Here is a 15,340-nt window from a genome sequence, read left to right as displayed (position 1 = left end):
AATGAAACCTACAGTTAACATATTTTAAAATCCAGGCAGTAGTTTCAATAAGGAGAAAGGGAAGAAAGACAAGTGAAATTTAACTCAAATACCAGCCTAAATAGTAAAATACCATCCTCCACTTCTGTTTACTTGCTTCAACATCTGGAAAGGTTTGAGAGATTTTTTAAAATTATTTTTAAATACTTTTTTAATTTCCATTCTGCCTCATTTGCACTCCTATATTCTGCATTCCATTTCTCTTGTTGCTCTTCACCACTCGCAAAGGACAGCATGAGTTAATCTGGCATCACAGGTTATTTCTCTGTAGCTTATCTCTTACCGAAGAAACCCATTATTAGCACAAGACAAATCTAAAGAAGGAAACGAAAGTGTCCTACCAGCAGTGAGATGAATTCCTCTTTTGGTGAAAACATTTTGGGGTTGTCCTGGTGTTTTATAAGTCGTCTGTTGAGTTGGAATTGTCCAATGTACTTTTTTTGGCTCACAATGATCTCTTCATAAATGAAAGCATGAATAATAGAAATGATGGTTTCCATCACAAAAACACCTCATATCTCTTCTTCTTTTCATGCTTTTGAGTAAACTTCCTGGCTGAGTCACCCCCTGTCAGTCATGAAGAATGGAATAAGATGAAGGAAAAAATGAAAAGGGAAAGAAGAAGAAGTTGGTGCATTTTTTATGATTTTCCCACTTACAGCTGAATGTTGTTTTTCACACAATTTTCCCATCAGCTTTTAAAAGCTAATATTGCTGAGAAGCTGGCCATATGAGTTTTCTCCAGGCTTAGTGGATGTGTTTATGTGAGTAACTGTTTGCTAACCTAAACGAGTCAGACGACTGAAGCTCTTCATGGCATGGGAGCTCTTCCTGCTACTGGCTGGATCTGTGTTTCCTTGAAGTGCAGATGCTTTCCCTCTTATGTCATTTCAGAAACAACAAGGTTCATAATAGAGAGAGAATGAGCACAGGCTGCATTTATTCTCTCTCCTGCTACCATTTTAATGCATGAATTAAAGCTCTTGACCTTCTTACGTAATTCATCCAAAGAGTCTTTTAAGTCAATAAAGGTAGTGTTTTGAAACTGCTTATAATCTGCTTCTTCATGACGTTTCTTTATGTTTCCATGTTTATGTTTCTGACATGCTTTGAGATTCTGAGGAGCAGAGTTAAATTTTCACAGAATATGCCTTAAATTTTGCATATGAATGATGTGCGTCAGAAAACTCAATTCATCTCTGTGAAAATACAGCTATCCATTAGCATTTTGCTAAATATCTTTTTCTCATCAGTGGTGTTTGATTCCTTTAGAAATCTGACAGCTCTAGACAAATCTCCTGGGAAATTACTGTCAGGTCACACATTACCTGTTCACCCTACTTTTTTTTTTGTCTGCCTGGGGTATAAAATTATTATTTTTATCCTGACGGATATGAAAACACCTGGAGTCCTGTAACTGTATTTAAAGAAAAGGATGATTGGAAAAAAGTAGAAAAGCAAATGACATATTGATTCACCTGGATGAGCCTTGAAATAAAGTAATACATACATCATTTGGCCAGTTAGCTTTGTTTTGTTTTAAAGGGAGCTCTGAGAACACTAACGAACTACTAGAGGCTGCTCAAAGACATAAAGAAAAGATGACGGTTAGTTTAGTTTAGGTTAGGCATAATGAATTATCATTACCGCTACCTGTAATTATAGCTAAAATGACAAAAATGTGATCCATTGGCATAAATGGAAATACACTCATAAACTATTATTGACTTGAAATTAGTCATAAAATCTGCATGAGCATGTCAATTCTTTTGCAGGGAATTATTCTCTCTTTTACTCTCTTTATCTGTTTCTTATGCCTTCAATACTGCAAATCTAAAAACATAATTCCAAGTTTCATAGGTCTCTAGCATGATGTAAGCGTACTGCAAGGGTGAGAAAGTTAATATCGATACACAGATTCACTTAGTCTGGTGCAAAATTTTCCAGACTGGTACATATGCTAGAGATAAAGCAATACTAAACAACAGTAGCTGCCAGTTGTATCTAGTGGAGGCATTTAGTCGAGCTGCAGATTCTTCAGCTAAATTCAGAAACATCTTGGCTTTCCAATCCCTGCTAGAACCCAGCTGTTTTCAAGACTTGTATTCCTGGCTGAGAATGTGGCAGCAGGATCAAGCAGCAGAAACCTTCTTGAAAGTAAAACCTTGCTGCGATAACTCATGCCTGAGATTAAGAGATGGATTTGGGTGAGTGCAGTTAGTGGTTCAAGGCAAGAAGATGAGGACATTGGTGCAGGGATGTAGTTGGGTTATTGGCAAGTTAAAGCTCTGCCTTTTCATGTCAGAGTGTGGAACAGACAACTGAGAGAAAAATACGGAAACACATCTTCTGGAGCATGTGAATGGTGAAGCTGCTAATTATTGTTTTCTCTTGGAGTGCTTCTGGTCACTATGTGTAGTGGTCCTGGGATTTATCTCATCTAATCTTAACATCTGCATGTCACAATTATGCAAAACTACACCACTGAATTTTATGAAGGCCCGAGTCACTGTTTTGTTCAGATTTTTTTCTGGGTGGGTTCACATGTACAGACTTTGCTTTGGGTTTTAGGTCCAAATAAACTCAAAATGAAATACAAGCAAAATTGCCAAGTTTTATCTAGTTCCTTGTCAAAATCACACAATAACACAAAGTATAAATCAGCCAAAGTTCACTTGAAATTGGACTTAAAGTTCACTTCAGAAAATCTAATAGTTGTATTAAACATGTTCCTTGTAGCTCCGAAAACTTCATTTTAACACCTCCTTCATCATTGACATTCAATATCATTTGTCTTGTCCAGACTGAACCCAAACTTCCATTGAACTTGGTGATAATTTGAATAAATTCTAAATAACAGGTTCAGAACTGAATTTAATGGAGCAGCTGAGCTGAAGAAAATCTGTTTGACTGATTTCAAGTCCCTCTCCTCAAATGTTCCATCTCTCTCAGGATGTTTGTAAAAGCAAATGAATCAACAAACAAATGAAAAAAAAAAGTCATTGTATATTATTTTTATCTATTTTTATCTATGTTATTTCTTGAGTCAACAGTGAGCAATAAATAGACTTTTCCAGAGTGCAACTCATTTCATTCTAAAATACATATCTAAAACATGGGGGATCTGTTATCCTTTGGGTATATGTGAGATGAATAATGTTACATAGATATGTCAGATCAAAATATACCTCTCATGGTTTTCCCTATCAGGAAAATATGTATTTGAACTTAAATCTGCCTTTTAACCAGTTTTAGAGCTCCAAGGATAATTCCGTGGAAAAGACTTGCATTTCAACGTCTATCCCTTTTATGTTTTCCGAAACATATACTGGAATAGAATAACAGAGGGAGAATACTTACAGTTTTGATTAAGTCAGCATTTCAGGATGAAATAGTTATTTTCTCTACTGTTGTGTGTAAATTTGCTGTAATAAGAAGTAGCTCACATGTAGAAACACTGGAGTTACTGGGAACATTTAATATGATGACTGATTATTAAAATATGCTGTGAAACATTTTGGATTTAGAAATACTTATGCCCTGAAGACTATCATGAAGAGTGGCTGCATTCCATGGCAAGAACAGTGTTTGGAAATCTTAGCTCACTCCAGCCTACTCACAATGATGATAAATTGCATTTATCATACAGCGTATGAGCAGTTTTTATGCAGGTGGTTTTGTTCGTTTTTTTTTTTTTTTTTTTTTTTTTTTAACGCCAAAAAAAACCCAAAAAACAAAAAACAACACTCTTCCTTTTTTTTTTTTTTTTTTTTTTTTTTTTTTTTTTTTCCCCAGTAAGGACATCTAGATCCATTCCTTCATTATTATAGCACCTAAAATACAAGCAGTAGCTACATCAGTTTTACATCAGTTCCTACAACAGGAACGGAAATCCTAGAGATTTTTTGGTCTGTTCTAAGTATTCTGTTATGGAATAAAATGAAGAAAACTCCAGAATTGCTTCAGCCTCAGTGTTCAGCATGTTAACCCATCTAGTTCTGTGCTACTCTTTGCCTCTTCCACGGAGTAGGGGAAAGGAAACAAAATGTGTAACCGTGTACTCTTGATAGGTCAGATTGTCCCTTCCAGGCTCTTCCATTAACCAGGAACTGAAACAAGAAGTAACAATCAATTTCTTGCTCATCCGCCTTTCAGCGAAAACTGGTTCCAAGATTACAAACTTTGCTGAGAAAGTCAAGGACTTCTGTGATTGATAGAGATTTTGAAATGAGCAGCTTTGGGAGGACTGAGGTGACTGAATGACCATGTGCTCTTTTCCCTTCTTTACCTCTTTCCTGGAACACATCCTCTGCAATGAGCAGAGGATGTGTTCAAAGAGTAGGAAATCAGGACCATCTACACTACCCCATCACCACTGATCATCATCCTAAAGCCAATTTTGACCTATATCATAAGTACAGTTCTTCCTACTCAAATATAGTCTGACAAGGAAGGAAGATAAGTGAGGGTCTCCAGTCTCAGAAATGACACTTTTATAGCATCAGTTTTTAATGATTTGAGAGGTAAAAATGAATTTTCTCCTCTATCTTTCAGAAAAATAGTTGGTACTCCATGTGAAAGGAATTTTTTATTTATCGTTACAATTCATTGTCGTGAACTTGGTTATGGGAATTTCTAAACAGCAGGGAGGCATCTGCTTATAGTAGTATCTAGAGGGGTAGGTCTTAGCCACAGTTTCCACCCTTCATCTCCTCATTTCTTCTTGACTAAATTGAGTAGATTTCTGGTTGATATTGTGGTTTTTGAAACTTGCCTATCCCTGTACGTAAGAAGGTGAAGCATATGCAACAAATCTGAAGTTGTGAATTCAATCTGCACAGCACTTTTGGTATTTCCAAAGCAGCAAGGCTTTAAGGAGGACTTGCATCATGGACATATTGTACCAGTGAGAAATATATTTTTTTCTATATTGCATCCATTTTTTAAAAAATTCAAAAATTGCAAGTGGACCTTGGTCTTTATCTATTTTAAAACCCAACATTTTTGCTACTCCCAAAGGAGAAGTGATTTGTTTGGGCTCATGTCATCTAATTTTAGAATGGCTCATGGCTATTTGCAGGGTTGTTGGCACAGCAAAAGCAGAGTGACTACAACTCAGGGCTTTGAAAATGGCTGGATATAGCAAGTGAGACTGTAACATTATTCTAAACTGCAAATGAAAATGAGACATGAGAGGAACGGTCTGTCTTTGCAGAAGGAGAACCTCTTTCTCCCCTCCCAGTCACAAGCAATCAGAGGCTAGGCACTGAACATCCCAAGTGTTGTGCTTTGCGCAAGGCACTCCAGATAAATCCAGTTTAGCTCAGAGTTTCGCATATTGTTTTTCCTCAGGCCTTCCTTTAGGTGAGCAACTTCTTGAAGAATCCCGTGAACACCTTCAAGTGCCTGAAATCCCTGGAAGAAGCTTATAGAATCACAGAATGGTTGGAGGTTTGAAGGGACCTCTAGAGATCACCTAGTCCAACTCCCCTGCTCCAGCAGGGACACCTGGAGCACAGGGCACAGGGTGGCATCCAGGTGGGTTTGGAAGATCTCCAGAGAAGGAGACTCCACAACCTCCCTGGGCAGCCTGTTCCAGGGCTCTGTCACCCTCACAGTAAAGAAGTTCTTCCTCATATGGAAAACATTGAATTAAAACACTTTCTGTGATTTAATTTGTACCCATTACCCCTTGTCCTGTCACTGGCCACCACTGAGAAGAGTTTGGTCCCATTCTCCCTATATTCTCCGCAGGGTATTTATACGTATTGATCAGATTTCTTATCAATCTTTTCTTCTCTAGGCTAAACAGGCCCAGATCGCTTACCTTTAGTCACTCATGAAGGATGTGACTACTGTTGACATACCATTCTCCTCCAGGCACTCCTGCAAAAGATTTAGAAAATGATGCAGTAACCCGATAAAAGCCACGTCTAAAGAAAAGGAGAACCTTACATTCTGCCCTCTCTTTTGGATAAAAGCTATTACACAGAAACATTCTCAGAAAGATAAAGAAAAAAAAAAGAAAAAGAAAAAGGAAGCAGAACCCTTGTAAGCATCCTTTAGAAACAAATATTATTTAAAGAAGTAGAGGGAAGTGAGCAAGGACTTCTGACATATCTATTCAGAGCCTAGGAGGTCATTCAGCTACAGGCTAAAACATGCAGGTCTGGGAGATTACCTATAGGTATGTGATGTAGCACACTAAGTGTCTAGTGTTTCTTAAATAAGTTTTGAGAGCCATTTGGCTGAACAAGTGCTTGGTTTCAATTTGGATGGAACCACAACAGGCACATACTGCCTTTCAACACAGCGGAGGGTACTTGACATGTCTGCATAGGCCTGGCAGGGCAAAAGTAATTCTGGTATAGCTCCTAAACAAAACTTTGGAATTATATTGCCTAAGAAAAAGGAACAGTCAGAAAACAAGATAAATAGTGCAGTAGCAGGAAATATGTACCGTGGTGATATATGTAACCATCCATATAGACTACTTCATTCTAATAGCATATTACATTGATTTTTTTCTCTTAGATTAACTGTTACCTAAAATTATATAGTCTCATATCTTCCTTTTCAACTAAGAAAACAGTTTTTGTTTGTTTGTTTGTTTTTCTATCTGTTCTGTATCTTTTTCTATCTGTATATCTAATAATGTAAATATTTTTTCCTGACTGTAATTATTGAAAAAATAAAATATAATTAAAATTAAATCCGCTGATTGTTATAATTGGTTGTTTTTGATACACTCATAATCTTCATTAGAAACACTAGAAAAAACTTACTATAATCAACATTAGAAAAAACTTACTATAATCAAATGGGTTCCACCACTGATAATGAAAACAATACCACAAATAATATTAAAATTTTAACTAAAGAGTAATGAAACTCTGTTTTTTTGTGTCTCTCTATCTACACAATTCTTATGCTGGGTAATATAAAAAATGACACTGATCATGATTTGACTTTGTCATAATTCGAATCTCAAAGATTATTACCTCTGTGCCCTGAAGCTGGAATAAAGTGTTTTTTCAGTCATTAAACCTCACTCTGCATGCTAGGTAAAAGTTGCCCATCTGTAGTTTTTAACTCTGGAAGGGTAGCAGTCGTTACAATAATGGAAAAAAGCACTCAGCAACTGAATACTATTTACATTTCTCACAAAACAGGCTATAAGCTTTTTGTTATACAATTTAAAATGGTCTGGTTTTTTTTTTGGTGTGCTGAAGTTTATTACCTCATTCATCTATTTACCGAAGGTTAAGCTATATCAAAGTATTGATGACAGATTCTCTGATCATAAACACAACTCCTATCTGAGAACACATCATGGCAAACTAGAAGAAATGGGAAAGGATTTCATTTAGTAATATACATTGCTTCTCAAATATCTGACTTCAGAGTTTGATTTCATTAAACATAATTATCTTAACTCAATTCAACCACCTTTTCTTTGTTTTTCAGGAAACTGTAAGTATTATTGAAATGATGAAATTTGATGAAAGGTGGAATATGAGAAATATCTGGCATCGAAAGTTTCAGTGAATATGTTATATCTTAGAAGTTCTACATTAGAAACTGGTTTAATCTCCTATTTTTAAATGCTACTTCTCTTTATTTCTTTAAACTTTTAAGTCCATTATGACCTCAAACACAGAAATGGAAAGAATTTTTTCCTTGTATAAACAGATAAGAACAGATTGCAGACACCTGATAAATGTTGAATATGAGTTTCCTACTAAAATTAGTTTCAAATGTAAATCTAAAGGTTTTTATAAATTGGTTTCAGAAAGCAAAGATGAAGCAAAAGGCATTACTGACATTGAGTAATATTATTAACTAATAAATTGAAATGAACCATCTCAACATATTTGAACACAGAGTCTACATATGCTTGAGGAAAAGTACATTGTATATTAAGGATTTTTTTTCCTGAATAATGTTTAAAATGAAGTAATGCCCATTGTTTTTCATATGACTGGTCTTTGTTCTTATCCAAGCAAGCTGGAATATAGCTCATTAGAAAGAAGAATTCAGGATGTCTCCTTTATATTCAAAATTGCATAAAAACATTCTGCTTTTTTAAGGCTTCTCCCTCTGATTTAATCAGACTATTTTTTCCCCAGCTGCATTATAAAATCAACAAAAGAGTTTTTGTGTCCTGCTTCTGAAATAGATGATTTCCCATAAAGAACAGGAGAGCTTAGGCATTTACTCTCTGCCAGAATCTTCTTGTTTATGCACTTCTTTCCTCATCTCATGTAGACTGGTCCCTGGCAGGCAGGAGCGTGCCATTTTCTCTGTATGCTTGTATATTGTCCATTCTTATCCCTCTACTTTTCCTCAGAAGGCTGTTCACACCATCCTTTACCCAAAAGTGTGAGCAGATATGTTTCAGGAACATTCCCATGACATGGAATAGAATCATGCCCTTGCCGGAGTTTTAAAATAATAGACTTTGTTCAAAATTATCCAGACTGTATACAGAGACCTAGATTCTTAAGTACATTTAGACATTTCCTTCCCCTGGATTGCAAATTGACTATTTAAATGTCATTTAAAATCTGGACTGTGAAGACTACCCCGCAAAGTTGAGTTATCTGCTGTAATTCACGTTCATCCTGTATTGTCTTCAAAAAACATTCCTTCTTCAGGGTCAAGCTCAGTCTCTGATTAATTGAGCTCAAAATAAGCAATGAAATAGTCATCTCTGCAAGAAAATTGTAATGGTTCTTTGGTATTTAGAACCATTTATTTCACCTAAACAATGATTAGAATTAATGTGTACAATATAATCATATTCATCATTTGAAATTAATAAAGTTCTAATAAATTAATTTTACCTTCTTCCATTGGCAGACTATCAAAATAAATTCTCCACTGGGGTCCTATAAGGAATATAACACTGAGGTGTTGGCCATAGTATCTTTGTGAAAAACACGAAAGGATCATGTGCTACTGAAAGTGAGTAATGATCAAAAAATCAAGCCTGACACTCATAATGGGTATTAAATATTTTGACCCTGGCCTTTAACCAAGAGGTCTAGGAGATGCCAGCTATAAAAAGCCTAAGTTTTGTATTGCATATACCACACTTACATATTTTTCTGAGCTTCCATCTTTTTGACCCATCATGATAACTTTTTTTGTGGCTCTTCAGTTTCTGTTGATCCAAGGGGCTCATTTAATATTCACTGATGGAGGGAGGAATCTTTCCATGACTTCAGTGAACTCTGGATTGGATCTCACATTTTCTGAAACTTCCACATCCTTTGAGACCCCAGCTCTCACAGTTTAACTTAGACAATATTGTCTTCAAAAGTTGATATTTTTTACTATAAAGATCAGTCTTCTTGTTGCTGAAAGTGATGCCAGTCTCATTATTTATAGCAAACCCACAGGAGTTAAGCAAAACTGAAATTCTTCAGGAGATTGACTGCCTTGATGAATGTAGCATAAGTCACCCAGGCTGAGGCCACTCACTCAAATATTTCCGTGTGTAAATATTAAGTTACAATATAGTGTAATGGAATTAACAGTGCACACCCCAAGTCAGGTGCAATGAATGAGCTCAATTTCAGTATCAGCAGTTACACATGCATCATTCCTTGTTTTCTAAGGGACTTGGATTATCTCAGATATGTAGATGAAGCCCTCCAAGATTTTCCATCCTTGGGGCACCGTTGTCCTTTTTGCTGTAGCCCAGATCTTGTTCTGGAATTAAAATTTCTCCCAGCTTCCAAGTACTTGGGTCCATCTCTGCCACAGAAGGGATTGGACACATGGTCCTCGCTAGGACTATTCACAGAAGTGCATCTGTTACTGCTGTAACTGTTAACTCTCTTGAGTTTAAAAACAGATCTAGTCTCCTCTAACGGTCCTCTTTTCACCTTTGCTAGAATATTACGCTAACATGTGGTTGCATTTTGTGGTTTTGGACCCTGGGAGTAGGGGGAAGTGAGACAAATTATGTAGTGCATATCAGCCATCCTACAAAATTTTTGTTTCATAACGGTCATTTGTTCCTGTGGATTTTCTCCGGACACTATATGTAGTGTGTCTGTGCCATCACACAATACCTGCTAGGGCAGATGGTCTAAATTTTCCATATTACTTACCCATGTTATAGAGGAAAAGAGATTGGTGATATCCACCTTCCCTAATAAGTCTCAGGTGATTTTCCTATCTGGCCAAGACAGAAAGGCCAAAACAGAAAACTTTAACTTAGACTCTTTTCTTAACTCTCTGCTAAAACACCAGTTAATTGCCCAAAGCAAAATAATTAACAAATGTGCATAGGAATCCTTTCTTCACTTTACATAATCTGATTTATTTATATTTTTTCAAATGTACTCAAAGCCTCTAGACCACTAAACAGCCTAAGAAAGTTCCAAACTTTCATTGAGGAAAGATATATTTTTCACACAATAAATATATAAAACAAGCTTCTGAAACCTCTTGATGGAGGTTTCCTCTAATTCCTCTAATTTGATGTTGCCCTCTAGTTAGTTACAATCATTATTTTTCCTATGCCCTTTGCTTCAGTCATCATTCATCAGGTCTCAGACTAAGGAGTTTTTACAGCTGGGTCATAAAACAAATCAATGGAAATGTTGATGCAGCATTAACTATATCAATCCTAACAGGTGTCTTTATAATAACCCTTGTAAAAGAAACACCTCTATGCAGCTCTCCAGAAGGCTCCAAGGAGCATGCTAGAAGTAGGGAGCAGGGAAAAATAAGTAATTAGAGCTCTTACTAACCAGAAAGATAGGTTCTTTGAGTTTCTAACCATTAAAGTCACACATGTAGGCATTATGGCTGAACACTTCCAGGAAACTCATGATAAAATATTAAAAAATAACCCAAAAGAGAAATTGCTAATCTTCCAATTACCATGCTCATTATATGCCAACCTGTGAGCTCTGCCACACATTCATATGCAGGTGCCTACACAAGGTAGAATAAGAAAGAAAAAGGCGTCTGGTAGAGTGATCTCTCTCTCTATATATAAAATTATTATGAACTAAATTAAAGAAAATCTTTGAGTTTCATGCTGGAAGCTCAACCTGAGAGTTCTCTGGAGAGCTGAACAAGAGTCCACTGTATAGGGCCACACCTGACCCTGAAGGTGCCTCTCACATCAGCACTGAACATCTCATGCCTCTCAGCATGTCTTTATGGGCATGTGCAGAGAGACATATTGTTCTTGAAAGATGGGGAAAGCAAACCACTCAGCCCCTATAGCACTGAGAGATAGGCAGGAAGACACTTAAGTCTATTTGTCTGAGACTTTTATATACTTTTAGTGGGAACTTCAGATTAAACAGAGGCACAAGCATGCCATTTTCTAGAAAGTACCCTTATCATCTGGTAGGCTTTCTGCTGCTTTTTTTTTCTCTGGTTGCTAAGTTTTATGACTACTCATTAAACAGTGACCCACGTCAAAGAGCATTCAGATATGTGGCATATATATATACATGTGTGTGTGTCTGTATGGCAGCATTTTCTTCAGTTTGGTTTTTAAGGCATGGGTGTGAGATGGGGACTTAAACCACATCACAAGTAGGAAAGCCTATATGCTGATCTCCTCTTATTATGGGACATGCATCATAGCACTAGCATGAAAAAGGAAAGTTGGTGACTTTGCTCCTTTTCTGCTCTCTTTTTGTCAGCATCTGTCTTAAGCAGAGCTACATGTTGCAGGCAGAGGCTGGTTTCAAAGCCCTCTCAGATCTCCTCACTCCTCTGGTCCTCCATGTCCTGAATTGGTTGACTGTGTGCTCCTCTGGTTTTCATGCCAGAGCACTGAATATGGTAGTAGTGATGCTCTTTATATAATCTGAAGTAAGACAAGAGCTCCCAGCCATTGGGGTTTTAGAAACAGTGTGAATAAAATTCATTGGTCGACAAATATTCTTATACTAGTTGCTTTTCTAATTTTTTCATATTAGGCCCTTCTTGTCAATTATGGTTTATATTTGCCCAGTGCAATTCACAGTGAATGAAAGACCCATAACCACTTCTCCCTTGGTTGGAGACCTTGCTTGCGTCCCTGCAGAGTGGTAGAATCCTCCATATGCTTTGTCAACTTTGTATCTGTACGTGGTGGCAGGAGATTTAGAGCTATAGCCACAGTTACTTTTTTTTTTTTTTTCCTCAGAGAAAGCTGAAACATTTCCTGCAGTGACTAGTCAAAGTTCTTAGTGACTTCCTTTGTATGACTCAGAACTGCCTAAACACAATGATTGATTAAATTTCTAATGATAGGCAAAGGAGCAAAGAGATATCACTTTCAATTCCTTTAGAAAAAAAAATGTAAGCAGGGTAGAGAACATCAGGAAATTCACAGTTGGCATGTATTTTAAAAGAAGAAAAAAATTCTTTTATTTCAATGAGGACATCTTTGGCAAAACCCCGGTGCCTTTCTACAGCAGAACTTACGGATACAGGCTTATTAGGTTTCTTGCTTTTTTAAACTGTGTCTCATTCACAGCATTGCAGTTTATTTGAACCTCCAGAAAGCAATCTCCCCTTGTATTATGTTACATAAGTGACTTGTGAAACAAAATACACAAGTGTACTATCAATTTAGCAGTATTTTTTTAGGAGACTGTTCCCTTACAGTCTCTTCCCAACATGACATTTAACAGTGCTGGGCTGGGTGCAGTGGCTCTTCCCCAAGGACCTCACACCAAATGTCTCCCAAAGCTTCTAGACAAAAGCACTTCTTCCTGCTTGTGGTCTTCTCCATTCTCAGTAGCAGCATCTAGGCCAGTTCAGCAGGACTCAGAGAAAGATTTAGCACCATACTGTTCCAACTTGTTCAACTCTTAGTCATCTTTAGTCATCCTGGGGATAAAAGAAGGGCAGAGAAGGAATAATGCCTAATAAGCATTTTCCTCCTATAAAGGTCAGGCAACATTTGTCCCTTATTTAGAAACATTTTTGGTGCTACTAGCCCCTTTAAAGATGTTGCCCCAGCTTTGCACTGTATCCTAAGGCCATTATGTAGAAGTCTTCTTATGTAACTTAATATGACCTCTCAGGTTTATAAGATAGGCTCATGAAAATGTCACACACAAAACCAGCAAGATCTATCTCCTCATCAGATACCTGTGCAGAACTGCAGTCTCTGCTGGTTAAATGCTGGGGTATTCCTAGGAGTGGAGAAGGAGAGCAGAGGCAATGAGAAGCACAACACAGTAGGCTGCCAGAGAGTATTTTGGGAGCTATTAAAGTAGGATGCGAACATGCATTTATAGTGAGGTAGAATGAAACACAACTTCTCCATGAAAAAAGAGGTCTTTTTTTAATTCTCTTTTTGGTCTGCTCCTACACAACCACCTCTCTAGCCTTGTTACCACAGTTAGAGCTCCCTCTTCTGATTCAATCACTCCTTCTCTTCAGGGTGAAGAACTTAATATTCATATGTGCAAAAGAAGAACACACATCGACCAGAGCCCAGCAAGACTTGCCACCACTGATCCAATATTTTTTATACGCTGTCTGCCCTTCCTCCCTCCCTCCCTGCCTCTTTCCCTCCCTTCCTTCCTTCCTTCCTTCCTTCCTTCCTTCCTTCCTTCCTTCCTTCCTTCCTTCCTTCCTTCCTTCCTTCCTTCCTTCCTTCCTTCCTTCCTTCCTTCCTTCCTTCCTTCCTTCCTTCCTTCCTTCCTTCCTTCCTTCCTTCCTTCCTTCCTTCCTTCCTTCCTTCCTTCCTTCCTTCCTTCCTTCCTTCCTTCCTTTCTGCAAGATCCTACACAAATTCCAGAACAGAATAAGCTGGCAGACTCTCAAGGCTAAAAATTTTATTTTCCTACAGAAAAAAAAAGTACAACTTGATGTTAATATATTTTATTATCTTAACATTATAAAACCCAAAGGAAAAACTAGTAATATTTCCCTTTGTGTGCTGCCAGCATTGATCTGCCTTTGATTTCTACTTCACTATGGCTAAACATGCAAGTGCTCTTCAGAGAGACCAGATACTAAGCAGCAGAGCACACAGAATCAGTTATTCACCATTTCTCTGGAGGGTAAAATCAAAATGGGAATTCTGGTGCTTTCTAATAAGCCACTCTATTTTCAAGGCATATGTATGTACAATCAGCTCAGTCTCTTTAAAATAATTTTTTTTAAAAAAAGTATTACTAAGGGAGAAACATCTTCCGCAGTTTAATCCCCCTTAGCACAGTGTCTGAAATCTAGCCAAGTGTCACATGTGTATACTGCTCAGTATATACAGAGTGTATGTGAAGTCAGCAAAACACACAATTACAGGGTTTCTACTGAGAGAAAAGCAGGCCTGACCTTTTGACAGAGTAAACATTGCTTCTCGCCCAGCTACATCAAATCAGCTTTATATTTCATCATATGTTTCTCTTGACTTTTCTTTTTCTTAAAAAACCCTATTTTTAAAATTTTCCTGATCATCTAAACCCAAAGGAATAATCCTAATAATCATAATCCTTCCCCTACAATCCTCCTGCTCCCTCCCTTTCTTTTTTTAGCGCGTTGGCAGCCCTGATCAATGTTGATTCATTGAATGGAATAGAATCTGCAAACTCTTCGGTAACACTATACGAGCTGCTACTACAAGCAGCTGCAGTTGCAGTTCGCATCTCACTAGAGGTTTTGCAGAAAACCCACCCACAACACACAAGGGGAATTCTCCCGGACAAGCTGCAGGTGCTATGGATATTTCCATTTAATATTCATTCTTGCAATTCAGCACATTTGTAATCCATGTGGTAAACTGTTACTTACATTTCTCCCAACGGACCACAGCCAGATGTCGAAAATAAGAAGTCCAGTGGAGATATCGCTTCTTCTCCTCCTCATCATTTGTGCATTTCAATGGTCTTAAAACAAATCTGCTTTCTCAGGACAAAAAATGTGCTTTTATATTTAAAGACACATTTGTTGACATTAAGTAATAATAAATATTTCCAGAAATTACAGGCCCCACGTACATTATGAAGTGCTTTAATTGGATGACTATACTTTGCTCTATTAGAAGAAAAACACATACATTTTTCTTGGCGTCACTATCATATTCTTAACTAAAAGACTGAGAAAGGATCATAATGGAACACTGTATGAGTTCATGGATAGTCTTCTTTACATGTCACAAAGAGTTCCCAGAAGGCTTGATTTTCCCAACATCAGGAGATGAGAATTCCGGTACCTGTCTGTTTATTTGTTTTGTTTATTTGTAAGCATTTCTATGACGCTCATCACCATAGTGCTTGAGCCCTAGTGTATTCTGAAAAGATGCCAAAGTTAGTCATTTTTTGAT

This window comes from Tinamus guttatus, unplaced genomic scaffold, assembly GCF_059628265.1.
Source record: "Tinamus guttatus ecotype Peru unplaced genomic scaffold, ASM5962826v1 Tinamus_guttatus_pri_ptg000065l, whole genome shotgun sequence".
Taxonomy (NCBI): domain Eukaryota; kingdom Metazoa; phylum Chordata; class Aves; order Tinamiformes; family Tinamidae; genus Tinamus; species Tinamus guttatus.
This window is presented reverse-complemented; position numbering follows the sequence as displayed.